This window comes from Gorilla gorilla, chromosome 8 (assembly GCF_029281585.2).
Source record: "Gorilla gorilla gorilla isolate KB3781 chromosome 8, NHGRI_mGorGor1-v2.1_pri, whole genome shotgun sequence".
In the NCBI taxonomy this organism is placed as follows: Eukaryota; Metazoa; Chordata; class Mammalia; order Primates; family Hominidae; genus Gorilla; species Gorilla gorilla.
In genome coordinates, this window is record NC_073232.2 from 60,486,662 (window position 1) to 60,504,360 (window position 17,699).

The 17,699-nt window shown below is 34.5% G+C and overlaps 1 protein-coding gene across 1 annotated transcript in view; it reads left to right on the forward strand.

Annotated features, from left to right (window-relative positions):
* Nucleotides 1–17,699, forward strand: part of PCDH15 (protocadherin related 15) — a 1,796,064-nt gene that overhangs the window by 428,591 nt on the left and 1,349,774 nt on the right. Inside the window, exon 3 of the mRNA XM_055352068.2 lies at nt 4,235–4,310. The gene's annotated coding sequence lies outside the window, so the exon portion shown is untranslated. The remainder of the gene's footprint in view (nt 1–4,234; nt 4,311–17,699) is intronic.

The following is a 17,699-nucleotide window of genomic DNA, read 5'->3' on the forward strand; positions in this document are numbered from 1 at the left end:
TTCTTTTTTTTGGGATGGAGTCTCCCTGTGTCGCCCAGGCTGGAGTGCAATGGTGCGATCTTGGCTCACTGCAACCTCCGCCTCCCAGGTTCAAGCGATTCTCCTGCCTCAGCCTCCTGTGTAGCTGAGATTACAGGCGCGTGCCACCACGCCCAGCTAATTTTTGTATTTTTAGTGGAGACGGGGTTTCACCATGTTGGTCAGGCTAGTCTTGAACCCCTGACCTCGTGATCCAACCACCTCGGCCTCCCAAAGTGCTGGAATTACAGGTGTGAGCCACCGCACTCGGCCATCAATTATGCTTTCTACCAGTGTGCCCTGTACATATACCTGCTACTAGGAATCACATTTTAAAAAATTTCTTAGCACATTTTTCTCTCTTCCTTCATTCGGAAAAGGGGGTGGTAGTGGTATTATCATCTCTCCAGCTTTAAGACACCTTTAAGGCTGGCACGGTGGCTCATGCCTGTAATCATAGCACTTTGGGAGGCTTAGCCAAGAGGATCACTTGAGCCAAGGAGTTTGAAACAGAACTGGCCAACATAGCAAGACTTGTCTCTGCAATTTTTTTTTTAAATAGCCAATATGGTGGCATACATCTGTAGTCTCAGCTACCTGGGGGGCTGAGGCAGGAGGATTGCTTGAGCCCAGGAGGTCAAGCCTGTAGTGAGCCATAATCATGCCACTGTACTTCAGCCTGGGTCACAGAGTGAGACACTGTACCAAAAAGCAAAACAAATAAAACAAAACCCACATCAACAACAATAAAACATTCAAAATTCAAGTAGGTTCAAATTTAAAAATCTGTAGCATTGTAAAGCATCAAGTTCTCTTCTACTCCTTCCCTCACTGCCTACTTAATGTCCTTCCTCCTCCTTTCCTTCCTTCCTTCCTTCCTTTATTCTATCAGTAAATTTAAGTAACAGTCTATGGAATTTGACTCATAGAATTTTATGTCTACTAATGGTTAATAACATTATTTATGTAGAAAGGTAAATCTTGTTATTATTTAAATCACATTAATTTTGGTATCCTTAAGGATTTTCAAACTTCAATTAATTATACTAATGTTTGCTATTTCCACTTCACACCTAGGTGCATATTTGTTTTTTGTTTATTGTAATTACCTCTGATAATTGGCAGTTAGTAATATAAATGCCTACAACCACCCTTGTACTTATATAGCAATATATGACATAATTTCATATTTGTATCAATTTGTAGTTCTCTAGTGTTTAATTATGGCTTCACAATTCAAAGTATTGCCCTTTTGTGGATAGTGGTTATGAAGACTGAAACTGCCTTTTATAAAACCTTCAGTCTTTTATGTTAATAAATTTTAATTGATTATTCAGGTTTTGTTGAAGGTGGAATGGTGTTCAATTAGATCACAGTATAAACCTTTCTGCTGTTGCACATTTAGTGACACCTTTAAAGGGTTGAAATGTGGTTAAATAATGAATCTTGTTGGTTAAATACTGTATTACTACAACATAGAGATTAATCATGAATAACACATTTTTTAAAGCAAACAGTGTATTTCTTAGCAATTGATTTTTTAATTGACAGATAAAATTGTGTTTACTGTATACAACACGACGTTTTCAAATATATATACACTGTGCAATGACTACATTTTAATACTAGTTTAGGTTCATTATACAACGCATTTCCAAAGCAATCCGTGGGAAATTGTATGCTTTAAATTAATAGAATCTCTTCTTTTCTTATTTATTCTAGCTAATATTGAAGTAGTTAAGAGCAGTTAAAAATGTTTATTTTTGGTATTATGTAGAACTCCAGAACGGTACTGTTGAAATATCAATCTAGAAAAACAAGTTTTTAAAAATTAAGATTCACAATAAGTGAAATACCACAGAGAGTTGGTACTCTCTCTAAGATATGACTTTTATCCTATTTTCCAATCTTTATAAACATAAATTATTTGTTTAATTGAAATCCTACACTCTCTATTTAAGATCTAATTTATAACTCTCCAAATCTAGAGTATCAGAAATGTTTTAAAAGTCAGCATTTAAGTAGTAATTTGGTCTTTGGAACTATATTGATAAAATGTGTGCACAATCACATGAAAATAATTTTTATATAATCATAATTACATATACTGTACACATAAAAGATAATCTTTCATTCATCTTTTATCCCCTGACCTGAAGGCATTAAATACTTTAAGTGTTAATTTTTAAATCTATAATTTCTGCTATATTTTATGAAATGTGTAATGATGACTCAGAAATCATAAGCCACCCACTGTATTACTAAATCGACACAAAGCACAGTGCAAAATGCCTTCCTTAGAATGAGGCTAATTGAAGGTTCAGCACTATTCACAAATGTACAGAACCCCTAGGGGAATATCTAGCTATTTCTGGTGTTTGATGCTACACTCAGAGCTAATGTCCAGTCAGGAGGTCACTGCATAAACTTTCCTCCTATTGTGGTTATTGTTGATTAAACAAATTGAGAAAATTTTACTTAAGTCTTTGCAATATCCATTTTATAGCTTTCGTTATTAAAGAATGTTAAAAATGATTTATATCAAGAGTTTTCAAAATTTGTTCTATGGAAACTTGGAGTTGTATAACATTGTCTCATATGCTACCAAGGGGCCACAATGGGCTTGGGGTCGGGGATGGGGTGGTGGTGGCAAATATTTAGAAGATCCCATCACACCTCATCCATAATTTGTCTGGAAAGGATTTGCTGCTATGTTTTACATATTGCTATTAAGCTTAAATTTTATTGTGAAAAAGTGCTGAATACACTGCTTATTGTTTTTATATTTTGAATATAGTACTATTTATTTTCTCCTTTAAGATAGGTATACATTAATCCCCAAAGTATTATAAAAATTGACTTGTATGCATTTCTTAATTTTTATTTTGTGTAGAGATCTTTATATATCTATGAAAAGAAAGTATTTTAAAATTTTAATTTATATGCTCTAGATTTTTATAAATATTCATCTCCTTTTTCAGGATGTTATTTAATGTAGTTCACTTTAGAAACATTGTAAAATAACAATTTTTTCTAATTATTTCCACTTATTCAGTAGATCACAACCAAACTTTGGTTGTAAGAAATAAATCATTGTTTTGTTTTCCATAAATTAAATGCATCTGTCAGTTTTATATTCTACATGTTTATGTGTTTGAAACAAAATATAGCTATTTCCATCTATTTCTGTACCTATTTCTTGACATGTACATGAGAGATGTGAATAATTGAGACATGTTCTCTAACTTTGAAATCAAAACACAGTAGAAAGATACCAATGTTAAAATTTCTTAACAACTTTTATAATTTCAATTTTATATTGCATCATCATAAAATTAATTTATTTCTACTTTGACAAAGCATAAATACAAAAGCTGTGCCCCTATGGCAATAATAAAATTATTGGTATAAAATAATAATGGTATAGTATAAAATTTTGAAATCCAAAAGTGCTGTATTGCTGGGTGACTCACACCTGTAAGCCCAGCACCTTTGGAGGCCAAGGTGGGAGAATCACTTGAGCCCAGAAGTTTGAGACAAGCCTGGGCAACATGGCAAAACTATAAAACTGTGCAAAAAATATAAAAATTACCTGAGTATGGTGGCACATATCTGTAGTCCCAGCTACTCGGGAGGCTGAGGTGGGAGGATAGCTTGAGCCCAGGTAGTTGAGGCTGCAGTGAGCTGTGATTGTGCCACTGCACTCCAATCTGGGCAACAGGGCAAGACCCTGTCTCAAAACAAAATATAAAAATACTAAGGAATCAAAAGTAACTTTCAATCTATATAATTGTCCTTAATTGTCTTGAATATGTACACCATATCATAAAACATCATATATTTGAAGTGTCATTTAAGGAGAATTTATGCAGTGCTTCATTGTTAAGACTCTGGTGAAATGGCAGACTCTGGTCATACCAAATATGCAGGTGGAAGTGGTTTTTCATTTCCTGGGTAAAGAATATAACCTGAGGCATAGATATGCATTCTGAGAGTTAAGTTTTAAATTAGACTTAAGTCTTCCACTTCCAAACTTATATTTAAGATTCTTGCAATCTTTTACTCATTTACTTCTGATAATTTGCAAGAATTTATTTTAAGCATAAGAAATATTAATATAATCATAATCTGTAAGAAAATGAATTGCTCCTATGTTTTACACTAGAGTAACGACTTTGATTTTGATGTGGTATTGATCAATAACTCTATTCTATAGGAAAATGGAAACATCATTCCCTAGAAACAGTTGAAGTTGACAGACCTAGAGGTTGACAAAAGGACACGACACTAGGGTGAGTAAAGTGGTATCCTCCTTTATAATTTTTTCCTTCTCCTTTGAAGAATAAGAATGCATTACATCTATATTTCACAGTAAGTTCAAGAACTATGTATGGAGTTAAATTTCCAGGCATTGCTCAATGTCTTTAAGCAGATATATGTTATGTTGGATTCACATAAGCTAGACGGAGAGAAAATAGTTAATCAAGTAGTAAATAAAAGTCTTTCCCTAGAGAAGTGAAATACCCGTTGTTTCTCTTTTAATACATTTAAAACAAGCAAACCTTCTACCCAGTTTAGATTTATTATTCTTCATTGATTGTTCCATTCTCTTGGAGAGAACATTCTGGCAGTAAAGTAGTAGACACATTGCATCCATCATTGTGTGTCAAAGGGCCATCAGGTCGATGGCTCTTTTTGAACTTTGTTGTTTCAGAAAACCATAGCTGAGTATTATAGGCAGAAGTTTGACATTTTCAGGATGAAAATCAATTTTCTTTTATGTGTTTCTGAAGTGAGGTTTGTGCTTCAGTTACAGAAGAAATAGCTTTTATAACATTGGAGCAACAAAATAGAAATTAAAATAAAATTTGGGTAATAATAGCTTCAATGAAAGTGAGGAGAATTGTATTTTAGTGGTATTATAATATTTTAAATCCATTGAAATAGAATCTGAAATAGAAATTTATGGAAAAAGGTACAGAAATAGAATAATGTCTATGAAATCAAGGTAGTAATGAATAAAATTTATAAATAAAAACTCAGAACTGGAACATGTTTAAGGAAATCAAATATTATTAAAGAAGAAATATATAACTGTAATTTGCAATTTATGATACACATGTATGTTATGTGTATATAAACACATGACTGCTTATCATACTTGCTTAATTTATCTGTTGCTCCTGGCTCCAAAAAAAATGAAAAAACTCTCTTTCGTCCACGAGTATATGAATAGCATTTATCATAAAGCTGTGGCAAAGTAGGCATTTACTACTATTTGCTACTGAATATGTTAAAATACTAAAAATAAAAATAATTTTACCATTTTATACTTTTTAATGTATAAAATGCTGTTTTGCAGGGGGATTTGTGGAGTTTTTATAAAAATAAAGATTTGAAATAACATTCTCTTTTAGTAATAATAAATTATATTTTAAATAATATGCTCAAGTTTTAAAAGTGCTATAGGTCCTTCTCTGTGTACCTAAGACATTTCTGTGTCAGTACACTTAAAAGGATTTGAGGCTGAACTTTAGGCTTTATATTTTTCAACCATAATTTTATTCCTCATATATGTATATTTAATTTCCTATGTAACGATATATTTCAGATATAATTTTTTCATGCAAAAAAATCACATGAAATTGTTTTAAAGTTATAATTTCATTGTTTATTGAGTATACAAAATCATGAAAAGAATACTTGAAAAGACAAAATTTTCATGTCCCCAAGATTCTTGCTGTTTAGAGTTCAGGTGAGTTTATGATAAACTTTCTTTCAGGACATTCAAATAAAAATGTAGCACAAACAGCTTATTATTTAATAATTATTAATACCATATAGGTTCATATGTTTTCATATGCACAAATGGATAGATGACGGATAGATAAATAGATAATTATAGACCAGTATCGAAATTTCCAATACAAACACTCTAATATGTGACAGTTCTCAATTCTCTACCCTTCTGTATAAGAAATTCCTTGAAGGATTAGGGTAAGTACTCTACACGTACACCTTTTCAATTTCGCTTGCATAGTAAGATTGTGTACAAATGATGACTAATAATGATGAGGCCATTTTGATTCAGTTTCATCAGAGGTGTAAAATGGTAGTCATGAAAAACATAAGACAGCTTTAGTTTTTCCTTTTTGAGATTTTGTGATTTCTATTTTTGTCCTGACATTAGTACAAAGAAAATCTGTTTCTCTCCTTGGACAATTAAAATACTGTTGTTATGTAGTAAATCAACAAGAGCATGAATTATGAAAATTATGAAAAACTAGTAATTTTGCAGAAATATCCTCAATACTTATTTCAATTACTTAACCTAAGATGTTACTTTTTTACTGCAATTGTATTACTTAAATATTTTTCTTACAGCATTTTGTATATCTTATATATCTTTAAAATTCTTATTATAATTATATTAAATATATTTAACAGATAAATTATTCAGAACAACATTTTACATTGGTAGGTATTATTAATGATGTTCTCAGTTGTCTTAACAGGTCAAGGAAACAAAACATTGACCAAAAAGAATATTTAAAAAAAATACATTTTATGTTGAATAGGTGAAACCCAGTTATACCACTGACTGAGAAAATACGAGATAAAGTTCCTTTAGTATCTGTACTCAAGTACTCCAACTTTATTTGTCAGATATTTTTTCTCATGTAAAGGCTTAAGTTGTGTAATACGAAACAGAGACTGAGACTCAAACTTGGGTCTGACTCCGCAGCCATAATAGGCTCTACTGCATCGTGTGGCCTCACTGTTGACAACAGGAAGGCCTCTGGTCTGGGGTTATGTAACCGGAAAGGGGTCCCAATCCAGACCCCAAGAGAGGGTTCTTGACCCTTGTACAAGAATTGATTTCTTAAGAAAGTAAAGGAATAAAGAATTGCTACTCCATAGGCAGAGCAGTGGCATGAGCTGCTTAACTGAGTATACTGACAGTTATTTCTTGATCATGCACTAAACAAGGGGTAGATTATTCATGAGTGTTCCAGGAAAGGGGCAGGCAATTCCTGGAACTGAGGGTTCCTCCCTGCTGTTTTAGACCATACAGGGCAACTTCCAAATGTTGCCATGGCATTTGTAAGCTGTCATGGCTCTGGTGGGAGTGTCTTTTAGCATGCTAATGCATTATAATTAGTGAATAATGAGTACTGAGGATGACCAGAGGTGACTTTCTTCACCATCTTGGTTTGGGCAGATTTTGTTTGGCAGCTTCTTTACCGTAATCTGTTTTATCAGCTGGGTTTTTGTGACCTGTAGTTTGAGCTAACATCCTTTCTCATCCTGTGACTAAGAAGGTCTAATCTCCTGGGTATGCAGCCCAATAGGTCTTAGCCTTATTTTTCCCAGCCCCTCTTCATAACGGAGTCTCTTTGGTTCGAATGCCTCTGATAAAATCAATAAGTTTTCATGATGTATAAATCTGAGGCTGTGGGTCTTTATATATTGAATATAACTTTGTGAGATTGTTCTAAGTAGTCTCTTTGGAGTATGCATGCATCAATATAGTTATAATTCCTTATGGACCTATCTAACCACCCAGTGGGTTCGTCTTGCCCAGATATAGCTGATTTATCAAGATAGGGGAGTCACAATAGAGAGAGTTTAATACATGTAGAGCTGGCTAAACGAGAGACTAAAGTTATATTACTACTCAGATCAGCCTCCCACAAAATGTGGAGGCTAGGGCTTTTCAAGGACAGTTTGGCAGGCAGAGGGCTAGGAAAATTGCTGATTGGTTGATAAGGTGTGGAAAATGGTCCTTCTGGACTGAGTGTGCTTCTGAGTTGGAGCCACAGAATAGTCCCTGGCCTAGGTGGAGTCATCAGGTTTTCAGAAATGCAAAAGTCTGTAGAACCACCTTAAAAAGCCAATCTTAGGTTCTAAAATAGTGATGTTAATTACAAAAATAATTAGAGAAGTTGCAGATCTTGTAACCTCTAGAACAATGACTGGTAATTGTTTAAGCCTAAGTTGTGTAATACTAAGCAGAGGGACTGAGACTCAAACCTGGGTCTGACTTCACAGCCATAGTAGGTTCTACTGCATCATGCTACCCCTCCATTGACAATAGGAAGACATCTGGTCTGAGGTTATATTACCAGAAAGAGGTCACAATCCAGACCCCAAGACAGGAGTCTTAGCAATATTCAGGCCCTTCTCAGCCTCCTAACCTGGTGGACTTTCATTAGTTTTACAAAGGCAGTTTAGTTTCTGGGAAGGACTATTATCATGTAAACTATAAACTAAACGTCTCCCAAAGTTAGCTTGGCCCATGCCCAGGAATGACTAAGGGCAATTTAGAGGTTAAAGGCAAGATGGAGTTGGTTAGGTCAGATCTCTTTCACTGTCATAATTTTCTGCCTGTTACCATTTTTGCAAAGGCAGTTTCACTACTGTTCAGTTAAATGAATTTGATCACTAAATAATTTGTTCACACTTCTAAAACTTCTGGAAAAAAATACATTTTGGTTTAGTACCTTTTTACATCAACACTATGTTTATTCAAGTTAAAGAAACATAGTTATTTTAGAAGGGATATAAATGAGACCAACCATAGTTTTTAAGGGAAAACAGTGAGGTTAAAGAAAGCAGTAATTTAAGAACTATAAGCAAATACGGAAAGTTCTACATCTAACGGAATTTATAATTGTGTGATCTATCCACATTAATGTATCTAAAGTCTGGTATTCCTGACTCCATTTAAATTAGATTAAATAATTTAAGTCCAGCATCGTAGATTCTCCCTCAAGTACATTTGCTGCTGTTTTGATGTTAATTATCCACATCACTCAGATAATTACCACCTAACTTGTTTATAGCACAAGGTATGCTGTAACTTTTTATCTGAAGGGAGCTTAAGTATTTCTTTTATCATGGGCCAGAGCAGTTTTCTATGTGGCTTAATTGTGTCCTAGAAAATTACTAGAATAATAAGCACATTCACAGGGTTAAATATTAACAGATGAGGCAATTACTTGAAGGGAAAACTGCAAATCATTTTAACAATTGTTTTTTCTTGCACTTTGTTAAAGCAGCATTTGCCAAATGCGATCCTCAGATCACTTGTCCTGAGAAGATAAGGTCCGTTAAAAATTTTTCTATGGTGGAAATAATTTTGACAGCTCAGGAAAATGATATGAAAATTTGTAATAGTAATGAAAGGGTTAGAGAAGTTCTGCCATCAAGAAAAATGCTAAAAATTTGTTTTTCTAACATTGTTTCATAACCTTCCTAATAACAGTTTGCAAAGTTTTTCTATAAAGGGCAAGAGGGTAAATAGTTTGGGCTTTGCAGGCTGTATGGGTCTCTCTGGCATCTACTCAACTCTTCCTTTATAGTGCAAAAGCAGATTTAGATATTACAGAAACAAATATGTGGCTGGGTTCCAATAAAACTTTATCAAATCAGCCCACTGGGCTGGATTTGGCCTGTGTGCTGGAATTTTCCAACCCCCGCCAATATTATGCAGAGGTAGTTTTAAAAAATGTCTGATTTGGAAATCTCTGTTTTAGATTTTGTACTTAAATCTCAAACTCTCTAAAATTGTATCCAAAAGATAGCTCTTCCTCTTTGCTTATTCTCGAGAAATTTGTAGCAGTAGAGGAGGGCATGAAGAAGGGAATAACTTTTTGCAGAGAATAAACTCTTTCAGCCTTGGTACCCATAGCTATCCCACCCCTATCACCTTTGTGGTATATACTGTATGACTAAGGAAAATGAATCACATACTCTTCCTGCCCTCAAGGAACTAGCTCTATGGTCTACTGGGAGTGAGGGTGATAATTTTGCAAATGGCAAGGAATGTGTCTACTGCACATAATAATATGAGAAAATGTGTGATATTAATGCCACATGAGCAGTAACAATTTCCCCAGGGAGATTAAAAGGAAGAACATAATTTTGGTTACAAGTACCAGGCAAGGCTTTAAATGACAGATAATGCAGGCAAGGCTTTAAATAAGAGATATTGCTGTAGATAAGCTTGTAAAGAGTATTCCTAGACGTCAACAGGCAGTGCTGCAGAGGAGAAAATTATGAGAAAGTATTGCTGCTAGATGGAAGAGCATAAATAAGGAAAAGGAGGTGGCGATGGTAGCAAATAGTCACTTAGCAGGAGCATATAGTGTTAGTCTGAAAAGTCAGTCTGCATCAACAAGATGCTTATAAGGTGCCATATACTTGATCCAACAGAAATGCAAAGGTGCTGAAGAACGTTAGCATGATAGGGACCCCTTTCATTCTTTGATTGAGAGGGGCCCATTTGCCCTTAGGTAAGAATGGTGCAGATTTAAAATGCCTGATGATGCTGTTAATATTGTCTGTCCTAAGTAGTGACATAGCACATGTGTTAGGTAGTTTCGAAAGTTTTGGGGACCAAAAAAAAGCATTGTTTGGATATTTCAGATGTGAATGAATATAAACAGTAAAACCTACAACACCTCCCTTCCCTCTGCCTCCACCTCCCACGAAGACAAATCCAGAGGATGGCAGTTGCTAGTATGTTTTCAGTAGTGCAAACATGTCAGGGCTGCCTCCCAGATTGCTTTCAACTTTCCTTTAGGTGGAGAGATTACCGCTGGCTCTCTAGTCATTGTGCTCAAATTTAAAGCAAGAAAAAAGTAAAATCTGTACAAAAGCTTTCCTCTTTACTGTGAGAAAGCCAAACTTTCTCAGAAGCACAAATTTTTACATTGATATTTTATGACCCAGAACTGGATCACAGGGCCGCTTCTCACTGGTAGCGAAACAGAGACAACAATTATTTGGCTTTATTCTCTTTCATGGGGGAATTGAAAGGGTAGAAGAAGATTTGGAGTAGCGTTAAAGATGCCTAAAGGTGTCCAAATAAATGTTTAAGTGTTTTATGAGAAAGTTCAGAAGCACATAAGATGGTTTTAGGCAAACTACTTCATATATTTATTTTTCACCTTAATAAATATAACCTGATAATTTTATTGAGAGAGGAAAAAAAAACCGTCGTTTGCAAAAGGATAAACAAAGATGTAATATATGTTTTATATATATTATATCTTTATATATATCTCTTAATATATACTTACACATATATCTTTATATATCTCTTTAAAATATGTACATAATATACAATATCTACATATAATATAGATATATCTTAAGAAATATATCTCTTTATAAAGATATATAATTATATCTCTTTATCTCTTTATATATATCTCTTTAAGATATATATATATATTTATTTACACATTTACAAAAGACAGTTTTTCTTTTCTCTCTCAATAAATTTACCAGGTTATATTTATTTTGTCACGTCCTAGTCTAACAAATCTAGTTGTGTGTGTGTATATGTTGTGTGTGTGTGTATGTGTGTGTGTACATAACATAGAGAGATCTTTATATAGTGTATGTATAGGTAGATATAGATATATATCTTTATAATATATATAATGTGTGTGTGTGTATATATATATATATATATATATTTATATGGTAATCTTACCTCCTAAAGGAAATTTGAAGAGATATATATAACTATATATAGATAGATACAACTGGATTTATTAGTCTAGGATGTGACAAAATATTCAATTTGAAACCATATTAGCAGCTTTTTAGGTTTAATTATTTTTATGAGTGGTGCATTATAATATGAAGGAGTTGTAAAACTTTTAAGGGCTTTGCAGTCAGAAGATCTGAAATATAATCCCAAGACCACCATTCACTAGCTATTTGTCTGTACTAAAGTCATTTAGCCACTGAGGACATCAGCCTCCCTTTCATCATTTTTAAAATGAGGATAATAGTAACTGCCCTTCACACTGCGTAGGTTTGTTGCAAGGCCCAAATTAGGTGATATTTTAAAAATTGCTTCATCAACAGCGAAACACTCTAGCACTTCTCTGTCTATATCTTGAGCTCTTGTTTTTTTTCTCTCTCTTCTCCCTCCATCTCTCCCTTTCTTTCTGACACACACACCCCACACACATTTCCACATAAAGCTCCCTGCTCAATCCCTTGAGATTACAAATGCCATCACAGAAATGCATCAAGTGCCTCTGACAGCTTCTGGCTTCTGTTACTCAGTTTGTTTTTTTCTTTTTTCTTTTTCTTTCTTTCTTTTTTTTTTTTTTTTTACTTAGAACAAATTGAATCATGCTACTAGGTACCACTTCTTTAATGATTTCATGTATTTGTCACTTTAAAAGCTTTTATTTTTGACCCCAGACCCTCTGAAAGCCTGTCAGATATAATCAGCTGTTATTCAGTTTGTCTGAACATTGAGGTTCATACCACTACTAGAGAAACTGGTGGTGGAGGCACTTCTGTCTTGGAATATAATCAATGGCTGAAATAACTTTTGGGTCATTAAGAATGAAGATTTCCCCTCACAAGGTAACAGAGGATTTGGAAATGTTTAAAATGTGGAATGTCAGTAATATTATTCCCCATCACCCCCACCTACCACTTTACTTCTGTCTCACATCTGTTTACATCTAACACATTAGTAGAATCCCAAAGCATTAGTATCCACATACCAGATCAGAAATCCAAACCCAGCACTCATTACCACTAGCTGCATATAACATTTTTATAATTATTAAGTTGCCATTCTAGAAGAAATATGATTTGTATACATACAAATGTGTGTGCGTGTGTGTGTGTGTATGAAACATGAATTTCTTCACTTCTAGAGTGGCAACTTAATAATTATAAAAGATATGTATATATATATATATATATACACACATACACACATATTTGTGTGATTTTGAATCTAAATTGTTTTGGAGCTATAGAGCATAATAAATTTACCAATAGTTTGCACAATATTTATGTATTTCTGTTAATTAATTTATTTTTTATTATCCTTTAAGTTCTAGGGTACATGTGCACAACGTGCATGTTTGTTACATATGTATACATGTGGCATGTTGGTGTGCTGCACCCATTAACTCGTCATTTACATTAGGTATATCTCCTAATGCTATCCCTCCCCCCTTCCCCCACCCCACAGCAGGCCCCAGTGTGTGATGTACCCCTTCCTGTGTCCAAGTGTTCTCATTGTTCAATTCCCACCTATGAGTGAGAACATGTGATGTTTGGTTTTCTGTCCTTGTGATAGTTTGCTAAGAATGATGGTTTCCAGCTTCATCCATGTCCCTACAAAGGACATGAACTCATCATTTTTTATGGCTACATAGTATTCCATGGTGTGTATGTGCCACATTTTCTTAATCCAGTCTATCATTGTTGGACATTTGGGTTGGTTCCTAGTCTTTGCTATTGTGAATAGTGCTGCAATAAACATACGTGTGCATGTGTCTTTATAGCAACATGATTTATAATCCTTTGGATATGTACCCAGTAATGGGATGGCTGGGTCAAATGATATTTCTAGTTCTGGATCCCTGAGGAATCGCCACACTGTCTTCCACAATGGTTGAACTAGTTTACAGTCCCACCAACAGTGTAAAAGTGTTCCTATTTCTCCACATCCTCTCCAGCACCTGTTGTTTCCTGACTTTTTAATGATCACCATTCTAACTGGTGTGAGATGGTATCTCATTGTGGTTTTGATTTGCATTTCTCTGATGGCCAGTGATGGTGAGCATTTTTTCATGTGTCTGTTGGATGCATAAATGTCTTCTTAATATGTTTTTAATGATTTTATATAGATAGATAGATAGATATAGATAGAATGACTGCCTTCACATATGTGTTAAGATACTTTATTGTGAAAATAATAAAAACGTAACTAAAATTGTCACACAGAATACAGCATATTCATTGGCTTATGAATCTGAAGGTCTAGAATTCCTTTCAGCCTTCAGGCAAGGACTGACCCAAGAGTTTAGCGATATTACTGTCTGTCAGCTTTTACTTCATTGGTCATGACTTCATTTTAAGACAGTCTTCCCTCATAATCTCAGCCTATCCTATTCCAGTTTCAAATTTATATGCATAACACTTTCAACAGTCACCAACCTCTCTCTGTTTAGCTCACCATTGTAACATATCCATTTCTGAACCAATAGATGATTGTGTGTAGGGCTTATTGACTTAGCTTAGGTTACAAACTCCCCCTCTGGAATAAGGTCATTCTCATCTTACCCATAATCACAGTGATCTCTAGAGATTGCAACTACTGAAATCAGAAAGATGCAGAGTGGGAATAAGTAAAACCTATTCTACTTCTCTAATAAGAGAGTCAATTTTACATGTGCACGTAGGTATATTTATTGCCTGGATTCTAACTCCTGATAGAAAGCATAAAGACAGATTCTCCCATGAGTGAATAAAATAAATTTGTCCTCATGAACTATTAGGTTAAAACACATAAAACTGCCACATGGAGGTGCCAATTGGTCAAAAATCAGCAACTTCATACCATTCAACCTAGAAGAAGGCCGCCTTAGGGAAAACTGGCCACAGTTGCTTTACCTATACCAAAGACCACAACCATCAGTACATGTAATATCCTCCATTGTTTCCCTAGCCTATTTAATATATCTGTGTGGCAATGATCTCATTAGTTTTCCTAAAATCGTATGTTTTCTTAATTTTTCCAAAAGTTTTAACAAGATAGAAACCTCCTAAAGCTAAATATTCCTTGAATGCTTCATTGGTATATTTTAGCCTCAAGCTTCACATGAAGGATCATTATCCATGCATACATTTTGCAGATATAAATTATTTGTGCAATGGATTGGAGTGTAGGTCCTTTGTATGTATGAAATAGACCCCTTTATTTCTGGGAAATCATTGTTCTCTTCGTGGGTTTCCTGTGATCACGTGTTGTTGCCATCCATTTGCAGGTCATCTTTCAACTCCTCTAGGATGATTCAGCTGCAGCTCTGGCTTTGTTGACTGCTGAATCATGTAAATGGAGGCTTAGTGAAAAATATGTCTATTGAAGTACCTTATCAGAAATCGATAATAGCTGATCTTTACAGCAAAATATATATCAAAAGCTGGTTTTACAAAACATTATGTAAGGATCATTGCTTCTTTATTTTGTATAGACATACCATGTACACTGAATTGTCAGCTTACTCATCAGGGACTTGATGAGTACTTCTGGCATCCTTGGGATAGTTTCATGTAGACAAACTCTTTAAGGAAAAAGCCCCAATAATTATGTTTCTGTTTCTATCAAAGGGTGGTTGTTAAAAATATTTATTACAAACACAACTTTTAAAGACCTTGTCAAGAAATACTTATCTTTGCCCCTAAATGAGGCCTGTAGCCTGAAGTACTTCCTTTTTCTGATCTATGATATTTTTATTAATTATATATAATTGATTATTATTGCTTTTTTTTTTTTGTATTGGTTGCCAGAAAGCTCACAGCCAAATCTGTGAATACTGTCTTAGAAATGTGTGCAAGAACCTGGAACTTTAGTGTTCATTAAATTTCACCCATTCTTCTCTTCAGTTTTCTAAATTTTTATCAAAATAACACTTCATAATAACTAAGATGAGATTAAACAGAGAACATATAAATAATAAAATTATATCTGAAACAACAACAAAAAAGTAAACAGAGAGAAAAACCTGTAATTACAATCCACTGAAGTAACTGCACCGAAGTAACTGCTGCTAACATTTAGACATATATTCTGTAATGTCTCACTTACTTATAATTTTATCATTTATCATGTTGGACCATTTCATTGTTTGCCTCCTAAAATCCTTATTGCAATAATGTGGTATCTATACTATTATACCTAACTACATCTATAGGTTGACATTCCATCTCTTCTCTCTGTACTGCCAGGAGCAGTCTTGTCCCCTTGTGATGGTTGCAAGAACTAAAAATAGTTGGTTTATAGCAGGAGGCTGTTAATGTCACAACAAGTTCAATTAAACTTAAGTATATCAAGTGCGTGAATTACTTCATCTTGCAATCTGAGAACCACACCTTGAATGAAACTAATCGGTAGAGGAGGTAAAGCAACTATCACTGATACACTAATTTATTTACATTGATGTAAAGAGAATTGATTAGAGGGAGAAAGACAGTAGTGATATCCTAGCAGTTCTTAAATGTGCATACTTGATTTATATATTTATATGGGATGAAAATTCTATTTGCCCTTTTATGACTCCACCCAATTATCCACTATGCATATTCCTCAGAGTGGTCTATAGCACTATATGAGGGAATCCCTGAATGCTGCCTGGTTGTTAACATGGCATGAAGCATAGTATTATTGATCCTCTTTGTAGCTGCTGCACCCTTCACTAACTGATAACTTTAAAGCTAGTTGCTTTACTGTTAACCAAGTACTAAGCATAGTAAGCTTCGGTAATCCAAATTTTACAAGTAATTAAGTCTATTTTTGTAGTGTGGGCCTATTTATATTTGTTGTTTCTGATTATCTATAGAGTACCAGTAGTCTCCTTTGTATATTTTATTCTTGATTTGCCCCAGGGTTCTCCATTCATATACGTGAATACACATGTTATCCCTAATACAAATGAACGGACTTTTACAAATTCATTTTTTAAAGTTTATTTGTTTTGACTAATATTACACTTGTTTTCATTATAGTATGAAATATATAAGATGCTAACTTTGTAAAAGATGAATTCATATTTTCTTTTTACATACTTAAGTAGTGTAAAAATTGATTTCACTTTAACAGTTTATCTCCTAGTGGTCTCTAAAATTATCTGAATATATGTACAAATAATGTACTTCAATGTTCTGCCAGAAATTAGGCTGTATAATAGGAAAATTATATAGGAGCGACCCATTTAATGAACGTGTACGTGGTAATTTCTCACTCTGAGTATGCAAATTTATAGATTTAGTGATTTTCAGAACTGAAGTATTTTTAATGAGAAAGCCAATTTGTAAATGTTTAAATGTGTTTCCATCTTTATAAGGATTTGACAACTCTGGCTCACAATAGTTTGCTGACTTGTTTAAGTAGAACTTGTTTTTTCTTCAGTATACTGTGTATTGCCTAAGGCAACATTTAGGCTCTAAAGTGGCAAGGTCAGAGCTCAAACCTAGACATTCATGTTCTTGAACCTCAAGCACCAGTGCTGGTGATACCCATGTTCTTTTCACTACATGAAACTGGTTTTGTGGAAGACAAATGAAAAAGGAGCAGTATTTGATGTCCTTAAGCCTATGAAGGTAGTGAACAAGTAAAGGGGAGTTTAGCACAAGGCCGCCAGTGGCTATTAGTACTGAGGTGCCTTTGACAGACCCTCCACTGAGGGTCTTGGCTTTAACAATTATGAGCTGTATGACCTCTAGCTTCTGCTATACTCTCCATTTTATCTGCCATCATTTTCTCTTTTTATTGTTATAAATTATACGCCCACTACAAAGGTGAAAAATTGCATTCTGCTTCACCCAGTAATGATTACAAAATTTCAACCATTATGGCAGAACCACTTGGGAGAGGCAGCCTGTCTTCCAGGCTGATGCAGCCCGTCCTCCAGGCTGATGCAGCCCGTGTCAAGGTGAGCAACTTGGTGAAGGGAAGAGCAGGCTGGATTTCACCTCCCACTCAGGTGATCTTGGGGGCCACTGTGGGCAGGACACAACCTAGGCAGCTCAAGAATGGCTTTTTGTTTAGGTCTTCAATCCTACTCCGTTTATCCAGGGTAGTTTTGTTTTCACTGATAAAGACATTTCACTTATGGAAGTCATAGGTG